This window comes from Panthera uncia, chromosome D4, assembly GCF_023721935.1.
Source record: "Panthera uncia isolate 11264 chromosome D4, Puncia_PCG_1.0, whole genome shotgun sequence".
NCBI classification, from domain to species: Eukaryota; Metazoa; Chordata; class Mammalia; order Carnivora; family Felidae; genus Panthera; species Panthera uncia.
Window position 1 is genome coordinate 10,571,483 of NC_064807.1, and position 19,569 is coordinate 10,591,051.

The window sequence follows — 19,569 nt, forward strand, 5'->3', positions numbered from 1 at the left end:
TCCAATCTTCCTCAGCGCAGACAAAAACGGTTTTCTTTCGTTCTATACGTCACGACATTTAACTGAACACCCGGTATCCATCAACAGCCTTCTTCCCAGAGCCACATCCGATGGCTTCTTTTGATGACAAACTGTTTTGGAAACTTCGAATTTTTTCCACTGATTCAATGATTTTTAAGCTGCTGTAATTGAGCAGCTCCAGGAAGTCAGAAGTTAAACTCGCAGAATTTGATCATTCTTAGATCCAACTGGCGACCACACTCTCCCTGCTCCTCACTGCCTTGGGACTGTCTTCTATTACCTTTCCTGAAAACAGCTTAGCACAGGGGACCTAGAAATCCTGCAAAGCCATAATGCAAAGAACACCGGTGAGCGCCCTACTCAGTTTAGCATATTCTCTCTCCAGGGTGAGAAAACGAAGAGAAGAACCTGTTATTCCAACGATGACATCTGTGTCCTCTCCCAGAGGCTTCTCTAGCTTGGAGTGCAGCTCAAGGAGCAGGCGAGCTACAGCAAAGAGAACATCGGGCACTTGTCGAAACGACCGGACACTTTGAACCGCTCTCTAGTGGAGCTGCTAATGCAAAAGGGCCAGCAGGAGAGAGAGCCGAGCCTGGAGAAGAGAGCCGGGCAGCTTGGCAAGAGGAACGAAGGCGTCCACCTGCTGGTGGCTGAGATCCAGCACCGGCTGGTTCCAGGTGTGAGGCATGGAGAGAGGTGACAAGAAGCTAAAGTTGCTTGGGGCGCCTGGGTGGTTCAGTCGGTTAAGTGTCCGACTTCAGCTCAGGTCACGATCTCACGGTCTGTGAGTCCGTGAGTTCGAGCCCCGCATCGGGCTCTGGGCTGATGGCTCAGAGCCTGGAGCCTGCTTCCGATTCTGTGTCTCCCTCTCTCTCTGCCCCTCCCCCGTTCATGCTCTGTCTCTCTCTGTCTCAAAAATAAATAAACGTTAAAAAAAAATTTAAAAAATAAAGTCGCTGGAGCGGGAGAGGGAGGAGGCTGCAATTTTCACGGAGTGGGGGTTCGGCTGACAACAGTGGTGGACGGTGTTGTGGTGAGTGAATCCTTGGTGATAATCTGTGTTGACTGCGATTTTGACAGATTGGAAAATAAGCCACGAGGTAAGAATCATCAAGTTGGGGCTAAGCCTCCTATGAAAACACCTAGTTAAGGGGTGCCTGGGAGGCTCAGTCGGTTAAGCGTCTCTTAGTTTCAGCTCAGGTCATGATCTCACGGTTGGTGAGATTGAGCCCCGAGTCAGGCTCTGTGCTAGCAGCATGAAGCCTGCTTGGCATTCTTTCTCTCCCTCCCTCCCTCCCTCTCTCTCTCTCTCTCTCTCTCTCTCTATCCCTCTCCTGCTCGCACGTGCTCTCTCAAAATAAAAAAAATAAATAAACATTAAGAAAAAAAGAAAAAACCTGGTTAAAAAGAGCAGTGGTACAGAGTAACCCTTTGTGACATGACTGCTTACGTATCTTCCATTGCTGAGAATGGCAACCCAAACTATGTTTGGAATAAAAAAAATGTGCCACTTCCTCCCAAAGGAATGGATGGAGGACCACCTGGTCATGTCATAAAGCCAGAAACCTAGCCTTCTAGACTCTGAGAATATTTTACTTACAGGATCTTGGAAATCCTAAAGAGGATCAAGGTTCAAGATCAAACAGTCCTTGGTGCTTCTCCTGTGTCTCTTTGAAAGTGAGCCTGAAGTGAGTTCATTGGCTTATTCTCCTTGAACAATGTTGGGTGAGAATTCAGAATATAAAATTTTACCTAGGACAGGGCTGTAAATATCCAGAAACTGAATAGGCACAAAGGGTAAGGTGTAACAGATGATAACGGGGAAGTAAAAAAAGCAATTTGATTTAGAAATGGAATTGGTGTCCATTTTGGTTTTCTTTCTGTTATTTCAGAATAGAACTTATAACAAAGTAGTAATATCAAGTACATACTTTTAAAAAAAAAGGAGGGGGTGGGGTGCCTGGGTAGCTCATTCGGTTGGGTGTCCGACTTTGGCTCAGGTCATGATCTCACACTTTGTGGGTTTGAGCCCCGTGTCAGGCTCTGTGCTGACAGCTCAGAGCCTGGAGCCGGCTTCAGATTCTGTGTCTCCCTCTCTCTCTGCCCCTCCCCTGCTCATGCTCTCTCTTGAAAATAAATAAATATTTTTAAAAATTCTTTAAACAAGGAGAAAAATTTTTATATTGCTGATTTTGTGACTGGAGTTGTCCCCACCTTCTTTTGAAGATCAGTAATACCCAAAATTTAAGCTGCTTTTATGCCAGGGAAGATGGGCCTCGACGGAGACCTGTGATCAGTGGTCCTTACCAAATGAGAGAGGGGTGGAAATGTCCTTTAAAAAACTAGAGAACGCTCTCTCAGTGTAAGGTGGACAAGTCTATTTCCTCACCTGTAAGAAAAAGGTTGGAGAGGCATCTCCAACGCACTAACCCCTGAGAAGTGCTTTGTCAGCTGTAAACGCAGATGTCACTGAAGATAGTCTTCCTATCACGATGGCATCAGCTGAGTGCGCTTTAGCGGGCAACCACCAACACTCTTCAGGGCTGAGGCCTCAGTAGACGTTACTTAGGGAACCGGTCCATCTCTCCAGGTTTCTCTCTCCATCTTTCAACGTCTCTCTGTCTCTGTCTATCTTCAATCTGTGTGTGTGTGCCTCTTTTTTTTTTTTTTTAGCTCCCCCTTGCTTTCTCTCTTTCTCCATGTCTATGATAAACCTTCTCCCCACCTCCTCACAGCCCCTCAGCAAAGGACAAAATGCTCTTTACGAGGGAGCTCTCCTCCAGTTCCAACTGGCATCTATTTCCTTCCACATGTGCAGCAATGATGACTTCATGCCAAGGACTGGGACTGGCTTGTGGGCACGGCCACTTTCCCCTCAGGATGACAGGCGGGAGCCCAAGATTGAGGAACATCTTAGGGTTTCATGAAAATGTCTGAGGCCTCCAACATTATTAGCTCCAAAATATGAAAAGTAAAATCTCAAAATCACAATTAATGATTTTATTCATTTTACTATTTTTTCAATGTATTTAAGTAATCTCTACTCCAGCATGGGGCTCAAACTCACGACCCAGAGATCAAGAGTTGCACACTCTTCTAAGCCAGCCAGGTGCTGCATGATTTTAAAACTAAATGCTTACTTGGGGGCGCCTGGGTGGCTCAGTTGCTTAAGCGACTTCAATTCAGGTCATGATCTCATGGTTTGTGGGTTCAAGTCCCGCACTGGGCTCTGTGCTGACAGCTCAGAGCCTGGAGCCTGCTCCGGATTCTGTGTCTCCCTCTCTCTCTGCCCCTCCCCTGCTCACACTCTGTGTCTCTCTCAAAAATAAATAAACATTAAAAAAAAATTGCAAAGAAAAGCTGAGTGGAGGCATCGTAGTGAGATCAGCTTTGTTAAAATAAATAAAATCAACTGCTTACTACGTATAACATTTTGTCAGTTCATCAATGGCAACTCTACTGAGTTTAACCTAGAGGTGAAAAAATTTTCCCATACTTTGCAGACTGTTTATATATATATATATATAATAGTAAAATAATAATAACATATATGTTAATAATATAATAAAATAATAATATAATAATATAATAATATAATATAATATATTATAATATATTATATAATATATTATAATATATATTATATAATATATATAATTTAATTTATATAATTTATATATAATTATATAATTTATATATAATATATATTATAATATATAATATAATAATATAATATAATAAAATAATAATAATAAAATAATAATATATACATATATATATATAACAAATGGGGAAGTACATGCATCTCAATATATTCTTTTTAATTTTTTAACGTTTATTTATTTTTGAGAGGGGGGATGGGCAGGGAGAGGGAGACAGAGGATCCCAAGCAGGCTCCACACTGACAGCAGAGAGCCCGATGTGGGGCTCAGGCTCATGAACCGCAAGATCACGACCTGAGCTAAAGCTGGACCCTTAACTGACTGAGCCACCCAGGCACTCCGATCTCAGTATGTTTTAAATAACACGTGGTCAGGTGCTTCAGGTTTAGGGAGACCTTAAAAGGATCTTGGCTACGGATATGCAGTAGAGGGAGAATAAAATGCCAGCAAAATCAGCTTTGCTATTTTATTAACGCTCCTAAAGCTTGAGACCCATGTGTTGCTTTCCCAGAGGACCACCAGCAATACAGGCTGAAGTAGATGGGGTGGGAAATTAGTACCCGGCTCTCCTGATACAACACACTGAAACATACTGCATAAAAAGCTCTCCGGTTTCCTCCATAAACATGCTCACCCTACTTTGGTAATTTCAAAGTATTTCTTTTTCTTTTCTTGTGTTTAAAAACTCTTCCTTTCTGAGGCGCCTGGGTGGCTCAGTCGGTTAAGCGTCTGACTTCAGCTCAGGTCACGATCTCACAGTTTGTGAGTTTGAGCTCCCGCATCGGGCTTTGCACTGGTGGTATGGAGCCTGCTTGGGAGCCTGACTGACTCACTCACTCACTCACTATCTCTCTCTCTCTCTCTCTCTGCCCCTTCCGTAGTTGTGTGCTTGCTCTCTTTCAAAATAAATATATAAACTTAAAAAATAACTCTAGCCCTTTTTGCAAAGACAGAGCCAAAGAATCGATGAACTATTTGCTGACGTGGAAATACAGCAAAACCGCCTGCATAAACGAGATGCCCTCATTTGAAAACTACGGGGAAAGGTTGGTGGCTCTCACTCCTTTTAGTAATGTGTTAGCAACTGACTTTGATTCTAACAGGACGAAACTCAAGCGCCTGTTAACACTGGTGATCTTAAAGTTGTCTGCGACTTACTCAAACCTTCCAAAGGAAATTGCAAATCTAGATACATTCTTTTAAGGTGGTCGTGCCAGATGAGCAGCTGTGGTTTTATTTATCATCCACATTTCACTGCCAGGAAAATATGTCTTAAATGTAATAATAAAAACAGCTAATAGTATTTGACCCAACTTCACTTAGCAGATGATAAAACAGAGGCACAGGGAGGATGTGTAATTTGCCCGAGGTGACAGTTAGCAAAAGGCACAGTGGGATTCAGATCCAGGTGCCCTGAGGCCAGACCCAGTGCACATAACCATCACTACTTCTAAGAACAACAGCAAATGTCTCTTCGGTCCACAGACTGACCAGAACTTTATTATAACGTAGTCTTCTAATTTATTATTTACAAGGGCAGAAGGATGTTCGCCCAAACGGTAAGTTTTTTTTGTTTTGTTTTGTTTTTTTTTAAGGCATGAAATAATACAGTTAGCTTTGGAGGGTGGGTCCTGTCCCTCGCTATTGGAGGTTTTGATGTTTGAAATACATCACGAGCAAATTGGAGTCAGAAATCTGAGAGCTCAATATTTGCTATAGCCCAGAATTACCTAGGAAACCTGCAAACCTAACATTTTAAGCGGCAGCATGCTTTGTAAATACGTGCTTATGAGGGAGCTAAGGCTCTGCGACTCAAAGGACGTCCTGGGAGGAGCAAAGCGCCCGCATCAGCACCACCCGGGAGCCAGTTAGGACGTCACAGACCTGCTGAATCAGAACCTGCATTTTAACAACACCCCAGATGATTCAAACGCACATTCAAGTTCGAGCAGCACGGATCCAAGAGAACTGGTGTGTTTTTCATTTGTCAGAAATATGAATCCTGTAGTTCATCATGTTTCCCTCTGTTGTTGTTTTTTTGCTTGGCTGCCAGGAAGCAAGAGGTCAAATGTGCAGCTAACTTTTTAAGGGACTGCCAAAGACGTTAAGATATGTCCTGGTATTAACCTCACCCAGATTTACATTGATTGCCCTCTCCTTATTTTCCTTCTACTCAGAAATTTTATCCTTGTTATACAGCCCCCTTAAGCTGCCCCAAATTATTTTTACAATGAGGTTTATAAATAAATGCATAAAAATGAGGCATTTTCCATGTCCTGTCTTGACATTCTACGGTCTCACGCCATGACCTGCGTTTGTTTCTGTGTCTAATACTTAAGGTTAGATCGAAGCACAAATTTACAAAGGGATCCATGGAAGGTGGAAAGGAAAACCCTCACATGTAGGATGTAGGGCACGCTCCAGCTTCAGCAATCAGAGAGAGAGAAAGGGACTGTCAAAGGCTCTGTCCTGGGGCCCCAGTCAGAGCCCACACGAGGCCGCCTGCCCTGGGAAACCGCACAAGGTTCGAAGGAGGCACTGGGGATGGAATCACAAGCTCATCCCTCCGTAACCGCCATGCTCAGGAGGCCAGGCCGCAATGTTTTGTATACGCGCTGGGACCGCATTCTGAGCTTTGGGGACCCCTACCCCCCAGCCCTACAAAAAGCAAATGCAGTTAAGAGGCCAGAGACACAATGTTACCCAATTATTTAGAAACACTGCAATAAATGACCCAGCATTCTCTCTCTATGGTCCTGTTATGCTTTAAAAAAAAAAAAAAAAGTGCTCAAAAACAGAAAACGAGAGGGAAAAACAAAGCAAAACAACAGTAAACTCCAGTAACTCTTATCATAGCACTTTTCAAGATGGGGGTAGGGGTAAGGAATGTCCATGTTTTCTCAACTGATGAACTACAGTTTGAGCACCACATATGGTGTCTTTATACAGAACTATTATTACATTGTCTTTGAACACGAACTAGACACAGCTCCTATGACATTTGTAGAGCACCTTTCCTATTACATCAGTCCTATTCCTTATTTTTATGATTCATAAAGTTCCTCTTAAGTGAGAGTTTGGAAAACCAGCACTCTTAATAAATAAAGCAGGACTTCAAGCTGGGGCCAAGAGAACGCCACCTTTTAGACACATGTGAATGCACGTGAGCTCTTCTTAAAACCCAGTTACTTGTTTAAGAAAAGTCAACTAGGGGCGCCTGGGTGGCTCAGTCGGTTGAGCATCCGACTTCGGCTCAGATCATGATCTCGCGGTCCATGAGTTCGAGCCCCGTGTCGGGCTCTGTGCTGACAGCTCAGAGCCTGGAGCCTGCTTCTGCGTCTCCCTCTCTCTCTGCCCCTCCCCCACTCATGCTCTGTCTCTCTCTCTCTCCCTCTGTCAAAAATAAACACACTTAAAAAAGAAAAAAGTCAACTAGAGGGGCACCTGGGTGGCTCAGTCAGTTAAGTGTCCAACTTTGGCTCAGATCATGACCTCCCAGTTCATGGGTTCTGGCACTGTGTTGGGCTCTGTGCTGACAGCTTGGAGCCTGGAGCCTGCTTCAGATTCTGTGTGTGTCTCTTTCTCTGCCCCTCCCCTGCTCATGCTCTCTCTCTCTCTCTCAAAAATAAACAAACACTTAAAAACAAAAAAAAAAAAAGAAAAGTCAATTAGATTTCTGGGGCACCCGGGTGGCTCAGTCAGTTGAGCATCTGACTCTTGATTCCGGCTCAGGTCACGTTCTCACTATTTGTAGGTTCGAGACCCATGCCAGGCTGTGCACTGACAGCATGGGGCCTGCTTGGGAGTCTCTCTCTCCCTCTCTCTCTCTCTCTCAAAATAAATAAACTTTAAAAAAAAAAGTCAACTAGTTTTCAACAGTACAAGACCCAAGGGAAAGTTGGGACATTTACAATCTTAAGTCTTATCTGGACCAGATTCCCTTTGAAAAGAATCATAAATACACATAAAAATTTGAAACCTGCTTGGGAAAACTGACTGCTTTAGGAAAAAAGTAAATCTCTCTCCAAGCTTGCTTGAAATATTTTTTTAAGCCATACTTTGTTGAGCTAAATGAAATTTTACCAATTAAGATATCCATGTTACCAAATATTTTTTTTTTTGAAACACTGCTTAGATTTCAAATATTAAGAGGTTTAAAACATCATCCACTCCCACCTTTGTATGAATTCGTTTTCTTGATTCCTTTCCTCCTTACAAAGAGGCTAGATTTATGGACTGTCGGTGTGAGTGGAGACAGAGGATGGAAAGGAACAGGGGGTCATTATTAATCATGAAGCTGGATCCGGATCTGGATCCTTCACATGACAAGGAGTGACAAAACACAGAAAGGTCCCAAATCCAAATTTTTTTATTCCACATATTTTTTTAATCCTAAAACCTTCTTTTTTTTTTTTTTAATTTTTTTTTTCAACATTTTTTATTTATTTTTGGGACAGAGAGAGACAGAGCATGAACGGGGGAGGGGCAGAGAGAGAGGGAGACACAGAATCAGAAACAGGCTCCAGGCTCCGAGCCATCAGCCCAGAGCCTGACGCGGGGCTCGAACTCACGGACCGCGAGATCGTGACCTGGCTGAAGTCGGACGCTTAACCGACTGCGCCACCCAGGCGCCCCAATCCTAAAACCTTCTTAACTTGACCCTGACAAAATAGTCAAAACCTTCACTGGATAACCGCATCTCTCCCAACTCCCAGCTACCCCCACGGGACCCGTGATGTGGTTTTCAGGTCTGTTGTTTGGATATTCAAACATGACTCCCCCGTGGGGGGGGTGGGGCTCAGAAATGTGTTGAATAGATCAAGCCCCCAGTTGGTTTATTAGACCCCTATTTTCAATGATTTCTTTTCTTCTTCTTCTTCTTCTTTTTTTTTTTTTTTTTTGGATGACTAGAAAATGTTTAATGAGAATGTATGTTATCTACACGGGAGGGATTGGATCTGAACTACTTTGGCAGGATACATCTCAGACATCCTGCACAGCTCACCCTTCCACGGCTACATTTACCACTTCACCCAGAGGACTTGATATAGATTTTAGAAGTACACAGATTCACAGATGCTTGGGAGGTGAGAGCATGGTGGGGTGTGAGGGAGGGTGGGGGTGAGGTGCTGGCATACTGGGCAAGCAGAAAAGTGAACACACTCCCTCATATGTATAGCTTCAGGGTATTCCTCACTACCGATTCTAAGAAAACTTGGGATTATTGGTTTTAAACCCCGTAACAAAATTTTTTTTTCTTCCTATATTGCAGACTTGTTTTTTGGAGTGTGGGTTACTGAGGGGCAGGCATGGAGACTCTTCTCACCTTTGAGGATCTGTCAAGAAGTGGTTGTTTTTCTACTAGGGAGCGACATATTGCAGATGTCCTGGAAACATACCAGGCTGACCGGAAGATTCTCCACGGCAAGTGGTGTCCTCAGCATCCACAGGGGTACTCCGCCCTCTGTCACTCCTCTTTCTACCTCTTTAGACTCCTTCAAATTCACACAACTGGAGCACCCCAGCTTTTGTAGTTTGCTCCAAACTGGGGTAGTAGCTTCCAAGATGGCTCTCAGGAACCCCTGCCTCCTGGTATTCTTGCCCTGCGTAATACCCTCCCCTTGAGTGTGGGCTGGACCCAGTGACTTGTTTCTAACCAAGAGAACACAGCAGAAGTCACAGGATGTCACTTTGGAGGTCAGTTTTATATAAAGACTCTGGCTTCTGTCTTGCTTACACACAGAGTCTCTCTCCTGCTTATTATGAGGAAGCCAACTGCCATGTTGTTAAGCTGCCCAATGGAAAGACAAACACAGTAAAATATTCAAGGAGGCTGCTTGCCAATAGCTAGCAAGGAACTAAAGCCTTTACAATCCAAGAGGAACTGAATCCTGTCAACAGCCACACGAGTAAGCGTGGAAGCGAATCCTTCCCTAGTTGACTCATGGAGTGACCGCAGCCTTGGCTGCCATCTTGACTGTGGCCTTTGAGAGCCCAGAGTCAGCGGCACCCAGCTAAGCCACACCTGGACAAACCACATGGACTGTGAGATCAGGAGTGCCTGCTGATTTCTTAAAAAAATGTTTTTTATTTATTTTGAGAGGGAGAGGTGGTGGGGGGATGCAGAGGCATTGAGAGGGAGAAAGAGAATCCCAAGCAGGCTCCTCACTGTCAATGCAGAGGCCGAAGTGGGGCTCGATCTCACAAACCGGGAGACATGACCTGAGCTGAAATCAGGAGTCATACGCTTAACCGACTGAGCCACCCGTGAGCCCCTGTTTGTTGCATATGGTTTTAAAAAGCATAGGTCAGGTATTTGCTGACATTTAAACACGTGATTCCTTTATTTATTTTTTTAATTTTTTCTTAATGTTTATTTATTTTTGAGAGAGACAGAGACAGAATGCGAGTGGGTTAGGGACAGAGAGAGAGACACACACACAGAATCCAAAGCAGGCTCCAGGCTCTGAGCTGTCAGCACAGAGCCCGACGTGGGGCTCGAACCCACGAGCTGTGAGATCGTGACATGAGCCAGTCAGATGCTCAACCGACTGAGCCACCCAGGTGCCCCAAACATGTGATTCCTTTAAACATTGCTTTACACCTTATAAAATTTCTGCCTCTTGACTGGATCTCAGAGTTATCCTCCTCGCCTAAAGAATATAATATAATGACGACCTATCAGATAAGGTTCTTAATATTGAAAGAGCCTTTTTGGCATCAATCTAATCTCCAACTAAGGATAAAAATTAGAGAATTACTAACATCATAAATCAGGGATGCCTGGGTGGCCCAGTTGGTTGAGCATCTGATTTCGGCTCAGGTCATGATCTCACGGTTCATGGGTTCGAGCCCCGTGTCGGGCTCTGTGCTGACAGCTCGGAGCCTGGAGTCTGCTTCACATTCTGTGTCTCCCTCTCTCTCTGCCCCTCCCCAACTCATGCTGTCTCTGTCTCTCTCTCTCTCTCAAAAATAAATATTTAAAAAAAATTTAAAATAAATAAACATAAATCAATAATTTTTGTTTGGGTCTACTTCTGATTCCATTACCTGAATTAATTAATGTCTCTTCAGCAGGCTGTGACAGGTCGGGTAAAAGGTAAGAAGAGTGCCCAGAAGTACTGACCACAAACATCCTTCCTTCTTCCCTAACACAGCAAATTTTTAATGAAAGCTTCCCCAACTAAAAACAGAACAAGCATTTCAATAATCTTTGGCTTTGTAAAAGCCTTAAAATTCAGGCTTTAAAGACTGTTTTGAGGCAAAATCCGGACCGGGCTGCATTTTTTAGGAGACCACCGGACAGGACTGTCACGTGGCTGATGAACATGAACCAACTTGTATGTTCTTTTAAAGCACAGAAGGAGCACATTTTTTCCAGGCTTTGCACATACTTTCCTAGAACAAATCTGCCCAGCTGACAAAAATACCTACACATACCAGAAAATTTCCAATCTCTGCTGTGGCTACAACTGACTTTTTTATTTTTTCCTTTGGTTTGGGGCAGAGACTTTATTTAGTCCCCCACCCATTCAAAAAGAAAACAAAAAATCCCAGCCAGTAAGTCAATACTATTCATTAAAACGCTTGCTGCATCGTTCCTGATGTTTTTTTTTTAATGTTTATTTATTTTTGAGACACACAGAGAGAGAGAGAGCTTGAGTGGGGGATGGACAGAGAGAGAGGGAGAATCCGAAGCAGGCTCCAGGCTCTGAGCTGTCAGCACAGAGCCCAACGCGGGGCTCAAACTCACGGACCGTGAGATCATGACCCGAGTCGAAGTTGGACACCCAATGGACTGAGCCTCTCAGGCACCCTCTGATGGGTTTTAATATTGTCAGATCCCTTGGTTTGGGTGGGGGAAGAAAGTAATGCAGTTGGGGGTCTATGAAGACATAAATCGTCCCGATGCCCCGCCCCCCCCAGCTCCCTCTATGAACACACACCTGCTTTGGGTGCTTGGGAGAGAGGAGGCTTGTCTGGGTTTTGGATGTGAGGGAACTTGCAAATATCTCAAGGTGGCTATAGGACAAAGTTGCATGCATGGCTGTCAGCGGGTTGGCATTTTTGTAAGTGGTTCCGGTGTCTCTTAGGAGACCGGGGCTATGCCTCCAAAGAGAGGCGTCACTCCTGGTCTCTTTCAGCACCAAGCACGGTGCCTGGCATGTGGCAGGTGGCCCCAGCATAGTGGCCAGATGAACGTGTCAACATCATTCAAAGGAGACCAGTTCTGCTAGGTGTGCAAGCTTTTCAAAGGACAGGTATGGTGCTCCGAGGCAGGGGTGAGAAGGGAGGGTAGGGAGGAGTTCTCAATCCCCAGGCTCATCACCAGTGTGATGGTCTGTGCCCATCCCCAGACCACTAGGAGGGCTGAGGCAACTGTCATTGTCATGGGCTGCACCTCTCCTTGCCCTGGAGACACACAGAGTCAGCACCCTGGCTGCTGGCCAGAGACACGGATTCCCAGGCCAGAGTTTGGGTTCCTTTCAATGTGACTCTGGGAGAAGACACTCGAGACTTCATGAAATCAGCAGGTGGCCCGCTCCCGTTTATCTGTCGTGGTGGCGTTGTGCTCAGTACTACAGCGATTCTGTGACAACACCAGCTACTGCAGTCCCTGGAAAAATCAGCGACCTCAGAGGGACACGTAGGGGTCTCAACGACTTTGGAGGCACCACCTCCAGAGCTGTGCGTCTGGCCTCCCCCACCCACCTCTGCCCTGGACCCGCCTTGGGGTTCACACTTAGCAACATCAAACATCACTCCCGCTGCAGGTGTCTTCCTCCACGACTTTCTACAAATGGCCACACACACCCAATATCCACGAATCAAGCAGGGAAACTGCTGGGAGGTGCTGACATGTCTACAGAATCACGTATTAGGTAACTGCTAAATTTCTGGCAAGTTCCTGATCCTCACAGGGAAAGCTCTACATGGGTACCGTGCAAAAAGAAAGGGTTCGCCTGACACTCACTATCGCTAGCGAACTGGCCAGGAACTTTGGTTGGAATATCTTTACCAGACAGTGTGCCCACCATCCCGTCCTGATGCGTCAACAGACCCTGGACATCACGAGGGAAACTTTCCACTCTTCACAAGCCCCCCCTCTATTCCACTCTGTCAATGCCATTCGCTGAACGTGGCCCTGCCTGCTGAGTAAATCCTAAAAACTCAGAGTCTGCTACGTCATCCACACAGAATCTAACTCGTCAAATACGGCCTGGCCTGAATTCCAGGACCAGGGAAGAAAAACCGTGAAGAAAACAATGGGAATATAAAAAAATTTTACGTGAGTTACCAATGGGCGGTTTCAATGCCAGCTTCACGGCATTTAAAAGAATTGCAGACGATCTTTCATTTTCGATGATTGGTGAGAAAGGAGCCCCTCCAGGGGTACGAAAGAAATAGGGCCTCTTTTCCAGCCGTAATAGTATCAAAGTTAGTCATCAACTGTCTGCTCTCCTGACCTTCACAAGACCAGGGCTAACCTTCTGAAACAAGACTATGGGAAGACTGATGTCTTCCAATCCAAGTGGTAGGTCCAACCCAATCCCCAATGAGGAGATCACATCAAAACCTTCCCACAAGAGTCACGCCTTCCCCGGGCACCTGCTTGGAGTTGAATCTCAGAGACAGACCCCACAAGGCAAGCTGGGGAAGTTACCTGGCTGTACCAGTGCCTTGCAGAGGAGATAATCGGGGCGCTAGAGACATGAGGGACGCAGCTGGCTCCCAGATGCCACCAACCTGCCACCAGAGCAAAATACCGGCGAATCAGCTAAAAACCAATCTGCCTCTACCCCTCCCACATGCCAGTACCAAGAGCATTTAGGGAGCGAGCGGGTTCCACCACTTGCATAAACAGCGTTAGGTCCTGAATCAGGGAGCAACGTACTACCCTCAAGGAGTTTATGATCAGGTTAAACGCAAACACTTAACACAAGTAAAACAATTAAGAGGCGTATTATAGAGCGGTTTACATTTCACAAAGCACGTTCATGCGTAAAGTCTCTATTCATCTCCCCAAGTATCCCAGAGGTATCCCATTTTACAGATGAGAAAACCGAGAGTCTCTTGACTGTGATCATGGGTACTTTTCCTTGGCACCACAGAAGCCTCCCTTCAGGCTGAATGGTCCTGTTTGGTAAAGACACTTCCTCCCATTTGTCCCCATTAAAGTTGCTCCTCAGGTTTGGTCTCAACGAAGTTTTACCAGTGTCAAAATCTTGGCTGGAAGGGGGCCTGGGGAGCCTAAGTGTTCTCGGTTTGCTTTTTCACAAAGCCAGGACAGACCACTAATTTGATGTTTGTTCTTTACAAAAGCAAAAGGAGCCATCGGTCAGTCCACTCCGCCACGCATGGGTTGGCTGGTGAGGACAGCGGGAGAAAGTCCATCCCAGGAGAACGGATCACCTCCCTTCCCTCTTCCTCTCCTCACTAGGCACATCTCACTGATGTTACGGGAGAATTACAGCAGCACCCAAGTGTCCTGGGTGATGTGTCCTTTGGCAGCATGCGGCTCAACGATGGTGAAGCAAAAAGTTTTGCAACCGGGATATGTAAAGGCTGGGGATGAATGGGGACAAGAGAGAACAGAACTCCGAGCGTGGGAGGAGCCAAGGTTTTTGGGTTTGTCTCTTTCTCAATTTTCTCAAAGGTGAAATGGAGTATAGAGTGTGTGTGTGTGTGTGTGTGTGTGTGTGACCCTAGGGGGTGTGAACTGGCAGCCCGACATGGCAGCGATGTAAATCTAGCCACAGCTGGTCTGCTTCCTGTCTTTGGACCCAAGAAGGGATCTCAGAAAGGCTGTTGCACTGGTCTTGGGACCCTGATGAGAGAGAAAACACCACCCATGTCACCCTCAAGAAGAAAGTGGCCAGGGCCAAAAGGAAGCACAGGTGTGAAGGTTTTAAAACCTGAAGCTCGGGCACCTGGGCGGCTCAGCAGGTTAAGCCACTGGCTCTTCCTTTCGGCTCAAGTCACGATCTCATGGTTCCTGGGATCTGTCTACATAGAGCCTTCTTGGGATTACCTGTCCCTATCTCTCTGCCCCTCTCCCCTAAAAATAAATAAGTAATTAAAAAGAAAAACAGAAACTCTAGGAAAAGCTGAGACATGAGCTTTGAGATGTTCTTATTGCTAAATGTCTAATTTTTAGCCTGAGGCCTGGAAATCTCTTTAAAACCATTCAAATGAGCCAGGAAGTGGAATTCCTCGACTGTCATCCTTAGTGAACTATAAGATGGCTATTTCTACACAGCTGCATGGATCCCAGTTTACCTCCTGAAGGTTGTCAAACAAAGAACATAAAACAAATGAGGTGGAACGGGCACATTTTTGGTTTTATCACCTTTTTGGTATTTAGGTTGGTGGGTATGTGAAATTCATTTTTTTAGTGGTAAATATCCAAGAAATCTGACTGTATAATTTTCAAAAATTACATTACACTGGAACACTCAGTCCTTCCCTGCTTACCTATCAGTAAATAGCTGAATCTAAATCAGTAAAATTTGAAATAAAATATATTTCACTTTGTGTTATGGGGCTAGCCAGCCTTGTCCCAACCGGTACCCACGTTGTCCCCTGGGAAGACCCTAACACAGCGTCTAACATTTGGCCTCAGGGCATTGTGACTTCTGCTGAGAAAGGCCAAGGGTGAGGTCTGAGGCCCAGAAAGCACAGGACGTCCATTATTATGGAGGGTTGTTAAAACACCTCTGCTTTAGGGGTCCCTGGGTGGCTCAATCAGGTTAAGTGGCTGCCTTTGGCTCAGATCATGATTTCACCATTCGTGAGTTCAAGCCCTGTGTCGGGCTCTGTGCTGACAGCTCGGATCCTGGAGCCTGCTTCAGATTCTGTGTCTCCCTCTCTCTCTGCCCCTCCCCCGTTCACACTCTGTCTCTCTCAAAAATAAATAAACATAAGTAATTTTTTTTTTTAAATACCTCTGCTTTAGAGATGGCCAAACATGTCTGGCAGAGAGTGGATGAACCTGTACCTTTAGATCATGTATCAAGTACACAACAAAGTCAGAACTGAGGGTGAAAAAGCTACAGAGGAGAGAAGATGTTTCCCCCTGCACGGTCCCCCTGCACGATGCAGGAAGTAAGAGGGAACAATTCTCTGAAGGATATGTCATCAGAGGACAAGCCACTTCAAAGAACGCATGTGAAAATAATAATAAAAGAAATAAGAGTCTAGAAATCAAAGAAACCAGGCTTCTCGAATTTTAGGAGGCTCCTTCTAATCTGGGCCGACTGCTCAACATCACCATCATCATCATCATCAAACGTGGGCCCAGATGGGTCTCACTTTCATTACCATTTCCCTGATGCTTCTGCCCCATCCACCTTACGCTGCCCGTCTGTGTCCAAACAGGACGCTGCACCAGCCTGTCTGCCGAGCGCTGTATGAAGGATCCAAAGGAAAAATGACTTTCACCATTGTTCAGTGCACGGAACGGGATCTTTCAGTAGGACGCTCACACTAACACTTAGTGGACACAAAAGGAATGAGTATAAACCAGAGACAAATGTGGGGCTGTGACATGTGGCATCAGTGACATTTCCGAACACAGAACCCTCTGTGACACTAGTTCATTACTGTCTCACTCACGTCCTTTCTTTAAAAGAATTTTTTCTGAGTAGAGTGGACACACGATGTTACCTAAGTTTTAGATGCACAACATAGTGATTCGAAACGTGCCAGATTTCTAAGGTCATGACTAAGGAAAGAAGGCAGATGTTGACAGGTTAGAATACTTGTCTCTGCAAAAAATCACAATAGCCATCTTCCGGGACATGGGGATACTTTCCAGTTTTTCTTGATCCTGTGCTTCAAGAGCCAAAAAAAAAAAAAAAAAAAAGCTGTGTTTTCCTTTAATAAATCAAGACTCCATCTGCTTTGAAATGGAAAAAAATAACTAGGTGTGTCTACACCTAGAAAGTGAGCAAATTGTGCCCTCAAGTGGCTGAATGTTGTGGTGGCAGGCTGGCTTTGCAAAACTTGCACTTGGTAAGCCATCTTAGCTAACTGGCTCCCTCCTGATTTTCATTCCAAAAAGAAGGAGGACACCCGAGTTTTGGAGCAAGGCATCGGGAAGGTGAGACTGTGTTCCCAATTTACTCTTCAGACCAACTTGCCACAGCAAAGTCAAGCGCGGGGACTTAAGTATCTGGACAATGCAGGCACCAGGAATTCACTTTGCTTTTTGCCTGTGTGGTACTATTGTTCCAAATGAAATGCTAGTTTATCATAAACCCCATATTCCACAAGCAACTGCTTGCTAAGACTAGTAAAAACTAAGGACTGGGTTTTCAGGCTAAAGAACTCCGCTAGAGTTCTTTAAAGATCCCTTGAAAGGGTGACAAGCAGGAATTTAGCCAATAAACAGGCTTGCACAGGTGTGAAAAGTTATAGAAGTTTGTTTTAAGTAAGAATGGGGAGTTGTCATTTCGACAGTTATTTAAGGAAGGTATTGTTTGATAATGATTTACACCAGGGCCAATCACATCAGAAACCACCAATTATTCATTAGCAGGAATGCTGGAGTGCTGGCAGCATCTGGGCTATGCTGTAAAAATACTGTCCCCATGTGGAGAGGTTTCCCGCTGTGTTGCAGCGTCTTGATAAACCAGGACTTTCTCTTTGCCAAATTCACCTCACCTGATACCCCAGGGTATGTTGGGATTGCTTCCCAAGTCAGGTGGATGGAGTTGCCTGGTCCTCTCCAGGGGGGGGGGGCGGGGCTTTTGCACTTGTTTTTTTTTTGTTTTAAATTTTTTAAATATTTATTTTTGAGAGAGACAGAGTGTGAGCAAGGTAGGGGCAGAGAGAGAGGGAGACACAGAATCCAAAGCAGGCTCCAGGCTCCGAGCTGTCAGCACAGAGCCCGACGCGGGGCTCGAACTCATGAGTCACGAGATCATGACCTGAGCTGAAGTCGGATGCTTAACCCACCGAACCACCCAGGCACCCCCGGTACTGTGTTATTAATTTCCCGCTGTGCTTGCTTTGGTAGCACATAGAATAATTCCCCGCAGTGGACCCTGAGACACCCCCAGCCTCAGGACACAGTACTGAAAACGTCCAGTCCGGACGTACAGCCGGCTGAGCTCAGATTGGGAGTCCCCTTCCCTGGACCAAATAAAAGTCTCTCTCGGGGCGCCTGGGTGGCGCAGTCGGGTAGGCGTCCGACTTCATCCAGATCACGATCTCACGGTCCGTGAGTTCGAGCCCCGCGTCGGGCTCTGGGCTGATGGCTCGGAGCCTGGAGCCTGTTTCTGATTCTGTGTCTCCCTCTCTCTCTGCCCCTCCCCCGTTCATGCTCTGTCTCTCTCTGTCCCAAAAATAAATAAACGTTGAAAAAAAAAAAAAAAAGTCTCTCTCAAGGACACCGTCCACTCACCATGGCCCAGCTCCTTCCTGACCATCTCATCCAGAATTACTTCTGGTTCATTCCTTTCCTTATAAATCGTATTCGCTCCATTTTACCTTCCAGACACCCATGCAGGATCCGCTCCCACATTTCTGCTACGCCCTTCTTTGTATCTCTGTGCATCACATGTCTGCCAGTCGTTTTCAGACCCCCTCCCTGTGATATGGGAGGCACCTCCCTGTTCAACCAGACATCAGGCGAACCTTGGGAATGCAGACGGTCGGTCTGAGAACATTCAGCTAAATAGGAGGAGGCCTGCAAACAGCTCATTATCCATCAAAGAAATCATGTTCTAACTGATACACTTGTTCTCGGCAAGCACGGTCGTCCGCTGCAAGTCAGCTAATTGGATGAAAAGACCTCAGAGGCTTCTGGGGGCCGGGCTAAGAGATGAAAACGCACTTTATGTGGCTTTCTCTGATATAATCACCAGCTAAAGGGACGGCGAGGAGATTAACAAGCTCATTACAACCTCAGCACCTGTGATCTCCGCACACACCCCCGTGGCGGCTGCAGAAGGAGACGTCCTGAAAGGTCGCGCTGGGCCTTGGCGACAGCCCTGCTCCCCGCCCCCCCCTGTGCCCCCACCGGAAGGCAGCAGCTGGTGTCCCCGTTACCAGCTGCTGGGCGTCCCTGGGAAATGAGCCAGGAGTGGGCTCAAACATGTTTCTGGCCTAACAACTGGTGCTCTCTTCATCTGGCCGTGGAGAAAGGGGTGCCAAACTCAGATTTGGATAATCCTGTTTACCAACCTCATTTTCCCCGATGTTCTTCACAATCATCACTGTCCTGCTGGTGACTCTGCAAAGGGCCCGGCCTGGGTCTGTGGCAGGGAACGAGGCTTGCGGGACAAGCCTCCACGCCTGTACCCGAGCACGGGGCCCGCAGGGGGCCAAGGCCCCTGGTCTGGAAGACACTGGCCGCTCCTGGGAATAGCACTTCTGGCTCCAAGTTCACCTCCTCCCTTAGAATGTTTATTTTACACGTGACCGACCCGCTTTGGCTCAGGGGGATATTGCTGGAGCCCAGGGTAGTGCTCCTACAGTTCAAGCAGATTCCTCCTTAAAACAATCTGAATAAGGCAGAGGCACCACGGTGGCATTCACAGAGAACAGACTGTGGCACGAGGTGGTGACCCTGAACGAGGGGGTAGGAAGGATGGGGGCGGGGACTGAGGACAGGAAGTCAGTTTCAGCCTATCCTAAACCGATTCTGTTTGAGGCTCCATGGCAGATGCTCCTTTAAGACAGGTAAAAAAATAAGTTCTACTGAGTTCTACTCACACGGTGTTCACTAGAAGCCTCACCCATATTACAGTCCTGTAATATGTATGACTCTGGCCACCACTCGCATTCAAGGCCAGGAAATTTCCATCTGTCATTAGATCCACGTAATAGTTCCCTCCGCCACGGGAGCTCTGCAGTTTAGGTGAAAATTACACAAATTTGA

The 19,569-nt window shown here is 46.0% G+C and overlaps 1 protein-coding gene and 1 long non-coding RNA gene across 5 annotated transcripts in view; both read right to left on the reverse strand.

Annotated features, from left to right (window-relative positions):
• Nucleotides 1–19,569, reverse strand: part of DOCK8 (dedicator of cytokinesis 8) — a 227,687-nt gene that overhangs the window by 95,125 nt on the left and 112,993 nt on the right. The gene's annotated exons all lie outside the window — the stretch shown is intronic.
• Nucleotides 5,711–17,837, reverse strand: LOC125924775 (uncharacterized). The gene is made up of 2 exons (XR_007458558.1): nucleotides 8,330–17,837; nucleotides 5,711–8,082 (listed from the first exon to the last, which is right to left on the reverse strand). It is a non-coding gene; the product is annotated as an uncharacterized LOC125924775 (long non-coding RNA).